Raw genomic sequence first — 10,043 nt, 5'->3', positions numbered from 1 at the left:
CTGATTCCGGAGTTTAGTAGGTCACTTTAGAAGTTCAGTTTTGACAATTCTAGATTTTTATAACTATAGGATGGATAAAGCACAGAAGGTGCCTGTCCGTTCTGTGCTGCTTCTCTGAAGGAGACGATCACCTAGTGTCAATCCCTCGACGTTTCCTGCAACTTTCTTTCGTTTGCAGGGCTTCTACCTGTTTCTAATCTCTTGAGAAAAGAAGAATGAAGGGTGGTTTGATCGAGGTTTCTATCTTGTTAGAATCTAGTGTGAGATTAAATAGGGAGAAGCTGCTTCCACCGGCGTTAAGAATGGGGTTGAATCAGAAAATATTGTTGTCACTGATTCACAGGGATAGTGTCTCCGCAAACCAAGGGAAAAGCCTGGAAGAACCTTTCACACTTAGAGTAGCTGGAAATTTGCAAATAGTTCCTAAAAATCATCGAGAACGCCACAATTTCGAGAAGTATGTTTTTTTTTTGTTGCAAATCGAAGAAACTTATACGTCTCTTCTGTTCTCTTGAATAATTCAGCATACTTTGCTCTTTTTTCCCGACATTTCAATGGGACTGTACCCTTTGTCCCAAAAGGATGCAATTGGATAAGGACTGGAGCCATGGACCTTCAGATTAAATGTCTGATGCTGTACCGATTCGGCTATCCGGGCTCCATTGAGCATGTTTCCCATAGCAGCCTTCAATGTCTAACTAGAGTTATTACAGCGTCTATTTTTTCCATTCCCTTCTTTGTATTTCACTCCCTACAACGCGTTCCCCCTCACAGACAGACCGGCAGCGTCACTTTGGCTTCATTTCACAAACCTTCCAACTGCATCAACTATTCGCTCCTAACCAGTGGCGTGTGATGTGATGATTGTTGTTATCCTGGTCTGTGCATTAGACCTTCAAAGGTTTGAAGAGTGTATTCATTTCAGGGAGCTATTAAGTTGCAGAAATTGAAAGGGGAAGCTCTAAAGTCACAGGGATGAATTTCACGAGTGGGTAAATGATTTGTAATGGAGTTTGATGTGGGAAAGTGTAATACCATCCCCTTGAAATCAAGACAGCTCATTCGGAGTAACGTTTAAATAGTGTGAAGCACTAAGTGTAGGTGTCTAAATCGATCTGCAAGCCCGAGAGCATTGATTAAAAAGATTCACCATGCACCCCTCCCCACTCTTTCCTGCATAACGTGCGGTAACATAGATCAGTCAACATCTTCCCTTGCTCTGCTAAACCCGGAATAAATCAAAGTGCTTCCTTAAGCAAACACCTCCAAAGGTAATATTGGTCCATTCGGGCTTCTTAATATTGGCACGTAAACCCAAATGCTTTTTTCGGGCTTTGTTACGTTGATGTAAACTTCATAACATCTGCCTCCAGTTGATGTCTTGCTGGGTTTTACTGATTTAGTTTTGTCACGTTTCTATCTTTATTCCTTCATGTTACTTTCGGACGGTTGCAATGCAACCATTCACAGCCCCATCTGGACATATCCTTTGTTTCTTTTCCATGCCCATTACAACTCTCTATGGATTTTACATCAAGAAACCTTTACCCTCCTTCCCTCCACCCTCACAGACATTCGCTTTGTACATCCCGCCCCTTCTTTCTCTCCACAGGATTCACATTTAATATATTTAAATCTTTCTTCACTTCTGATGAAAAGTCATCGACCTGAACAGTTCACTCTGTTGCCTCCACAGGTGCTCCTTGACCGGTTGAGTATTCCCAGGATTATTTTTTAATATTCCCAGCAATTACGCTGCATTGCTTTACTGTCTGAAAGGTTGGTGGAATCAGATTCAATCTGAATTTAAAGGGAACTAATTTACAGGGTGACGTGGGAAGCTTGATTGTGGAATAAAATTGTCAGTTCTTTCCAAGAACGGGCACAGAGTAGATGGGCCGACAGGCCTCCTTCTGAGCTGCAGGATTTGATGAATCACGTCTTTAATTTCTGCGTTGACCGGGAGATTAGAAAATGGCTGAAGACGTGAAGGTGATGACCGAATGGTTACAGGTAATTGTCTGATGTTGTGTGCCGAACATGTAATACATGTAAGAGGATTTCAAGCACAGCACAAGTCTATAAATTACTACTATATTAACTCCTAAAACCCCTAATTAACCTCGCTTCCACTTACACTCCCGTTAAGGAAACAGTAAAAACAAATATATTTAAACAGACCCCAGCAAGTCGACACAAGACCCTGGGCAGAAGTATTCAAAGTGGCTATTCCAAGCTTCGGTCTGTGTAGACAGCAGGCTTAATGCACAAATGCTGAAGGCTGTTTGCACTTCCCTTCGACCTTAGAATGCCTTCCCTGCCATCGTTCTCCTTTATAAATGTTTGTCTTTTTTAATGTAAACCTCATTGTTCCCATATGTCTTTGAAACTTACCTTTCTCATAATATGAATCATATTGCTAATCATAGTGCTAATATTATCAGGAACATTTGGAAAAATAAACATGCTGATTGCTTGCCTTCTCCTGCCAGGTGCAACATCCAACCAACTCTTTGAAATTAAAACTACTGTGATATACCTAAAACTGCAAATTCTGCTCACCTCACATTCTAAGACTTCAGCCATGTTTTCCCATTTAGCATTTCAAACCTAGATTCAGTTGATGAGTCAAAGACTCCAGACCAGCTGTTTCCAATTCAATTACATCCCACACACACTCAGAGAAACTAATCAAATCCCACTATTACCTGCCTTTACAATAAATCACAATAATGTTACGAGAATTATTGTACGTTCGTGACATCAGGAATTCCCTCCCTTAAGCTCTGTCCCACTTTACCTCTCTCTTCTTCTCTCAAACACTCGTTCAAATCTACCCATTTGGTCAGAGAGTTCGTCATTTTCCTAAATACCTCCTTGTGAAACTTCGTTTTAAATGTTGATATATAACGCTCCTTTCAAGCACATTGGCAAGGGGAGGGGTGGGGAGTTTGTGAAATGCAATAAATACATAGAAGATTCTGCTGTGTTGTTCAGTTGAGCGGGCTTCAAAATTAAATTGTGTGGATCCGTTCAAAGTTAATATATCCCTCCGGTCAGAGCTCGGGTTATGGAATATTGATGAGGATCACTGCTGAATCTGGGATGACGAGTTTTATCTAACGTTGGCTCCCATTTTTAGCAGCAGATACCACCGGCAATCCACGTTCATCATGCCGGAACTCCACCATCGATTTGTAATTTGGTAATTTCCATGAGGTGACCAGGACTGCACACAGTACTCAAATTGTGGCCTAACTAATGATTCATACAGCTCCACCATAACCTCCCTGCAAGTATATTTAAGCCTCGTCTAATAAACGAAATGATTCTACTTGACTTCTTAAACACCTCATCGGCCTTTCATGTAACATTCGGGAATCTGTGGAGATTCGCTCCAATGTCCATCACTTCCTCTAAACCTCCCAATACTCTCTTCATTAATTGTGTATTCCCTGCGACCTGTTTGAGTTCCCCAGCTGCATTATATCGCTCTCCCCCGGGTTGAATTCCATTTGGCATTTTTCTGACCATCTAACCAGTCAATTGATATCTTCCGGCTATCAAACCTCCTCACTATCAAACACAACCACTTTTCTCGTTGCCTAAAAACTTCATGAAGATTCCCCCTATATATTTCCAAATAGTTAATATGTGCCATGAAAAGCGCAGCTAAATATACATGTGGCTTTTTTTTTTCTGGAGAGAAATCTGGTTGGTACAAATCCATCTCCAAAATACCCTTAACGCTGATGTTTGCAGGATTCACGTCGGTGCTCGAGCGCTGTTTTAAATGTAAGTTCTCCATTGGCTCTGCCATGCAGCCCGATAAACAAATACCAATGATCTTTGCAGCAAAACAGTGCAACGGATTTGAAACCTTTGCATTATAACTACACGCCGTTGATTGGTGACACATAACCTCCTGGGCTCAGAAATCAATGCCGCCCCCGTCTAATTCCAAACAATCCCGAACGCTTTGTTATGAAGACAGCCAGAAGAGTGTAAACCCGAGGCAAAATAAGATTGAGCTCCCCCCACACTGTTGTTCTGTGAAGCGGCGCTGCTGTATGACTGTTAATCAGATAAATACATCAATCACAGCGGCAGTTGGCTTGTTACTTACCGCTTTCCCAACTTGCTCTGATCGCCTCAAGTCATCGATTGAGAGCCAGGCGGAAATATATTTCTGTTCCCTGACATTGCAACTCCCGCGAATGATAGCATCAAATGTAAATTTCAACAGGCACTCGGTAATTTCTCGTTGAAGCCCCCGCCGTGAGTTTGCCCGATTGTGAGCACCTTCCTTCCAATTCGCCATGAAATCCACACGCTTCAATTCCTACATCCTAGAGATACTGCAACATTTCGACACTATTTTTACTTCAGTGTTTGAAGTGCTTATACATTTTATATAATTTAGCATCGTTCCAAAGGCAATTGTGAATGAGCAACTTGCACTGGTCATGCACGACATGCCCACACCCCATGAAATAAATCGAAAAGAGATTGCATAGATACCAGCCTATTGACGGGAGATTTTGCAGTTTAAGGTTTGCTTTGAGCAGATTATTTTCATCATTGACAAGAAGGAGAAGGTATCTGTTGCTGAACAGCTTTGTGAAGATCGGATCATTCAGCAGCTCTGGGAGAAACATACACTCACAGCTCGCTGGTAACCTGAACTTTCAACTGGGCAAATCCGGGATTTCCAGCCTGTGCGCGATCAATCAGCGAGGAAGATTGCGGAATCCTCCACTCACTGCCCGTTGAGTTTGAAAACCAGATACTAGGGAAACTTCGCCAGCTTGCCGGTTAGCTCAGATGGTTAGAGCGTGGTGCTAATAACGCCAAGGTCGCGGGTTCGATCCCCGTACGGGCCAACGTATTTTATTCGAGTTAGAAGTAATTAAAGCCCGGACCCGGTTCAGTTGTTATTCCTCCGTTGTCACATGGAAAGAGCGTTTCGAAAAGTTCTGCTGCAGCGTTGCAGGCTGTGTTTTTTTTCCATCCATGCTTCTTCCTTCTGGAACATTTCTGCCTCTAGTTCTGACAAATCCGTCCTTCTTTTAACAATTCTGTGCTACAAATTTGTTGGCGACAAGTCAACAAAGCTTTGCTACTGCACAACGGAACACTTGCAAACGACGCTCTGCTCAGCATCTCTGGGGCAAATATATCCTTACAGCTCCCTGGCAACCTGAAGCTTTGACTGGGCAAATACGAGAGTTCCAGTCTGTGCGGGATCAGTCAGGTAAGGAAGAATGCTGAATTCTCCACTCACTGCTAGACTGAATTTGAAAAGCAATTGATCAAACTAGGAACGTGCAGCTTGGCGACCAGTTAGCTCCGAGACAAAGGCAAAATGCTGCGGATGCTGGAAATCTGAAACAGAAACAAAAAATGCTGGAAAAACCTCTTCAGACTCATACGGACTCGAAATGTTAACTCTGTCTTTCCCTCCACAGATGTTGTCAGACCTGCTGAGTTTTTCCAGCACTTTCTGTTTTTGATCAGTCAGCTCCAATGGTTAGAGGATGATGCTAATAGCGTTAAAGATCACGAGTTCGATCCCCATTGAACAATGGGATATGAGAGATGTGTGGTAATTCTGTCCCTATTCCAGTTCAGTTGCAGTCCTTCTACTGTTTCGAGGTTCAGTTGTAATTCCTATACTGTCACATCGGAATGGGATTTCGAATCGGACGGTGTTCTCCTGCGGCATCGCAGGTTGAGCCTTTTTCTCTTCCACACTTCTTGCCTTTAGAAAATTTCTGCCTCTTGTCCTGACAAATCTTTCCTTTTTCACACTTCTGTGCAATAAACCGGTCAGCATCATGGCAACAAATATTTTCTCCTGTACAGAGAATCACTTGCAGACGAGCAGTGACATCGCTGTTAACTGTGCCCATGCCTGCCGTTCGCTGCAATGCTGCAGGCAAATTACCTCGTGCCAATTTGTAAGTGTCAGTGCAACCAATCGTACTAGCCTACCATAAAGTGATTGCATTGAAGCTATCAACAGCTCTCTACACGACAACAATAACTCGCTTCACAACAATTTCACGCAAATACTGCATCTGTCAGCAAAGTCTATCCATTATCAAATTTCTCAACAGTCAGTCAGCTGCTGGCAAGGCCAAAAAAACATTTGCTGCTTCGAGATATCTTTTTAAAAAGCAGCACAATATACTCTTAATTTGTTGTTAATTATTCTCAAACATGCCCGGAACGAAGTAAAATACTGAACCGCGCAAAGTCTACTTCATTGCTGAGCGATTTGTAAGCGACGGATAAACTAGGTCCCTGAGAAGCCAATGTTTTCCCGTCTAACTTGTCGTAATTCCAATCTCTCTCAGACATTCTAGTGACGAAGACACCCAGCAGAGGGCAAACCCAACGCAAAATTAACGTGAGCTCTCCCCACGGTTTAGTAGCTTTGCTGTATGACTGTTACTGGGATAGGTTTGTAAATCACCGAGGGCAGTCGGCCTGTTATTTGTTCTCCCATTTACTGGTTCCGCAAATTGCTCCAATCGCCTAAAGCCCTGATTGAGAGCCAGGTGGAAATATCTTTTAGTTTCCTGCACTTGCAACTTCCCCTGCTTTTACTACCAAATTTAAAATCCAACAGGCACTCGGTCATTTCCCGCTAAAGAACCGGTCATAATTCGTTAAAACTGTGATCGTTTTACTTCACATTCGCAATTCAGTTCCAATTCCAAGCTTCACTTGCATCATCCTGAGGACAGGGCAACATCTCAAAACTAATTTTACTTCAATGTTTGAAGTGTTTTCACTTTGTAAAGTTAGCAATCCTTCCCAAGGCAATTTCGGATGAGCAACTTATACAGGTCGTGGAGGCGTATCCATATCTCATGATATAAATAGAAAAAGAGAGGTTGGATAAGATATCAGCCTGTTGAGGGCGAGAAGGTTTTCAGCTTGAGGTTTGCTTTCGGCGGAATATTTTGAACATTCAGAAGGGGAGTGTTGATGTTGCTGATCAGCTTTGTGAACATCGGGACAATGAGGCAGCTCTGGGGAAAACTCATTCCCTTCCAGATCGCTGGTAACCTGAAGCTTTCAATTTACAAAGACGATAGTTCCAATGGTCCAGCTGGTGCGCGGTCAGTCAGCAAGGACTGAGTGTCGATGGTCCTTGGGTCGTTCTTCGGTACCATTCCAGACACAGAATCCGAGTGACCCCCGCCCCCCTGCTGCCTTGATACTGTCTCAAAGAAGTGTACAGGAAGGATATTGAGCGTATATTGTTTTCATGTTTTGAAAAAGTGTCTGCATGTATGACAGGAAAGAATCAAGGCGCATAATACTCAGTCGAAACACATCTGAACATTCCCTCTACATACTGTGATATTTATCTGGCTCTCGCTATCACTGATCTCGTTTCCCTCTTTCTTACGGCGAACCTATTGACAATCATGATTCTCGCCAGAAGAAACTGCGGCCTTTTCAAATTTATCTGTCTATATGGTGTCTGGAAACAGCAGATCTACTGATCATGTTCTTCATATATTAGAATATCAAACTTTCAGCAAAGTCTTTACACATTCATTCCTCTCCAACACTGTCATTGTTATGGCAGCACCAAACTTTAAATTGAACAGGCACTCCGTCATTTCGCGCTGAAACACCCGTCATAAGTTGGCACTGAAGTGGCCGCCTTACTTCTCATTCGCAATTTAGCTCCATTTCCAATCTTCAATTGTCACTGTCATGGCCAGAATTTTAAAGCAAAGTATGTCACTGTGAAAACTGCTACAGTGACCATAGCAGCGGTCTCTGTGCTGATCTATTGGGACAATTTGCCATTTTGATTTGCTCAGGAACACAAATGTTCATTTACCAGCAACTGAACAAACTGCAAAAACGGGTGATCAACAAACTGATCATTAACAATGTTCACTCGGGTTCCCGCCCTGGCGCGGATTTTGTTTCCATCGTCTTCCGGGGTAGCGGACTTTTCCCATGTTTTCAGATGATGTTCCAGGCAGCAGAATTTTAGATGAGCACAGGTATGTGTGGGGTGGAAGATGGGAGGCCGGCCAGGTGAACACTGGAATAGTCAAGCCGAGAGTGAACAAAGACATGGATGAGGGTTTCAGCAGCAGATGAGCTGAGGCAGGGTCACAGTTGGCCGATGTTTAGGATGTTCAAGTACTGAGTGTTCATCTGATAACAGCCTGTCAGTCTGCCTAATATCATGTAGTTATATCAGAGATATTAGGTGTAAAATGGATACAGCGTCAGCCATTATTGTTCAATATTAGGATTGTTACTGTATCTGTATCTCTGGAACATTATGTCACTGCGGGACTTTTCACATTTCACTGCAATCAGAAGCTGACCAAAATGTCCCAGGCTGTGGCCAAGGACTGAGACCCTTTAAAGCTGACATTTGCCCCTTTAGCTCGTCCAATTGGGATAATTCCCTGCAGGATATTTGCTGTTCATGAACCATTAATATCAATAATTCCTGTCACTGGGTTCACTGAGAGGGATGGAGAGTCAGTGAACAGAGCGGAGTGTCACAGTTGTTCTGTTCCTGACTCTCTCCCTCCCGGTCTTTTACTGAGGATCCGGTCTCCCAGGAAATGTGTTCTCTCCAATTCCGCCCGATTCCCGTCTTTTAACACTGTGTGAACTAACAGCTGTCAGTAACTCCAGTATCGGGATCCTGGTGAGTTCATTGTGGTTCAGTGTTTAGACAACACAATAACAAACAAGGTTCACAGAAAATATGATTACTCAGATTCAGGAGGGGATCAGACACGGGGGCAATCTGCGCTCTCTACCTTCTGATTCAGGTTCCTGAATGTTGCGGAAAAATAAATGATATTTGTTGCATTGTTGATGTTGTGGTCGGAGGGCCTATTAGATGAGGCGTTTTACTTACCTGTGTCGTGCAAGGTTATCAGAAGATTGTGGGTTGGAGTCCTGCAGTTTGTCCTATGTTCTTTTGACGCAGATAAATTGCCGTGTACAGAAGTTCTCACACACTTTGTGTGTAGAATTCTTTTTTCTAATTCCCTCGGTAAAAAGCCTGACTTTAACTCTTTGACGGTGGCACTGGGTCCGAGATTCCCAGTCAGCGGGAATAGTTTTGGGCTGATCTTTCTTGTTCAAATTTACAAAAAAAATGAATCAAATGCCTCCTGCAATCACGAGGAAGGATCTCGGTAAAGGGACAGTCAGTGCGTTAAATGTAAAGGCTGAGCTGTGATTTGGTGTCGGGAATTGAAGAGGGTTAGGAGGGAGTTCAAGAGACAAACAGATTTACAGAGGAAGAATACTGAATGATTGGCGAGGAGGAAGAAAGAGGAATATGAACGGTCATCACCATCTTTCAAATTTCATTCAAAGAAAGATCAAAAGAAATAATTATCTCTGTGCCAAGGAGCTGCTGATAGTGCAGAGACCAGAAAATAGAGCTGGAATTAGGAGAATCATCGTGTTCACTGAGGGAGAGGCGATGGGATAAGAAAAGAAAAGTTGCGAGGTGGCGGGGATGAAAGGCTGGATACTGAAATGCTGCCGTCTAAAAGCAATGGAAATAAAGGGAAAAAATACGTTTAATAAATTAATAAAATGGTGGCAGATGTTATAATGTAAGTTACTCTATCATGTTACACTCACTGTTTACAAGATATTCGTTGACTGTCAGATTATTAATGAATTCTGCCTCGTTAGTCATTACTAAATCGAGTGTGGCCGGCTCCTCTCGGTTTTAAAATACCTTTTTTCAGCAAGCTGTCCTGGGCTCAAGCTACCAATTCACTGATTTCACTGAAATTCCGATTCAGCCCAGTTTTAGTGAAAGAGCCAGAGTCGGATGTTCGGACACATAGGGAACTGTCGGCTGACTATTGGTGTGAAGGGTCGTTCCTCTCAAGAAACTTTAATATTCCAGGATCTCTAAAAACTGCCGCTGTTCCTGAATTTCTGAGACGAAATCTGCACTCTCTCCTGTATATAAAACAATGCTCAATTCGTGTGTTTTCTCTTATGAAAGACAACGCCTA

General features: G+C 42.8%; 1 non-coding gene across 1 annotated transcript; it reads left to right on the top strand.

Annotated features, from left to right (window-relative positions):
* The first annotated feature begins 4,809 nt into the window (after positions 1-4,809).
* Positions 4,810-4,883, top strand: trnai-aau (transfer RNA isoleucine (anticodon AAU)). Its single transcript has one exon. It is a non-coding gene; the product is annotated as a tRNA-Ile (tRNA).
* The last annotated feature ends 5,160 nt before the right edge of the window (positions 4,884-10,043 follow it).

Source organism: Cetorhinus maximus, unplaced genomic scaffold, assembly GCF_964194155.1.
Source record: "Cetorhinus maximus unplaced genomic scaffold, sCetMax3.hap1.1 HAP1_SCAFFOLD_145, whole genome shotgun sequence".
NCBI classification, from domain to species: domain Eukaryota; kingdom Metazoa; phylum Chordata; class Chondrichthyes; order Lamniformes; family Cetorhinidae; genus Cetorhinus; species Cetorhinus maximus.
This window is presented reverse-complemented; position numbering and strand designations above follow the sequence as displayed.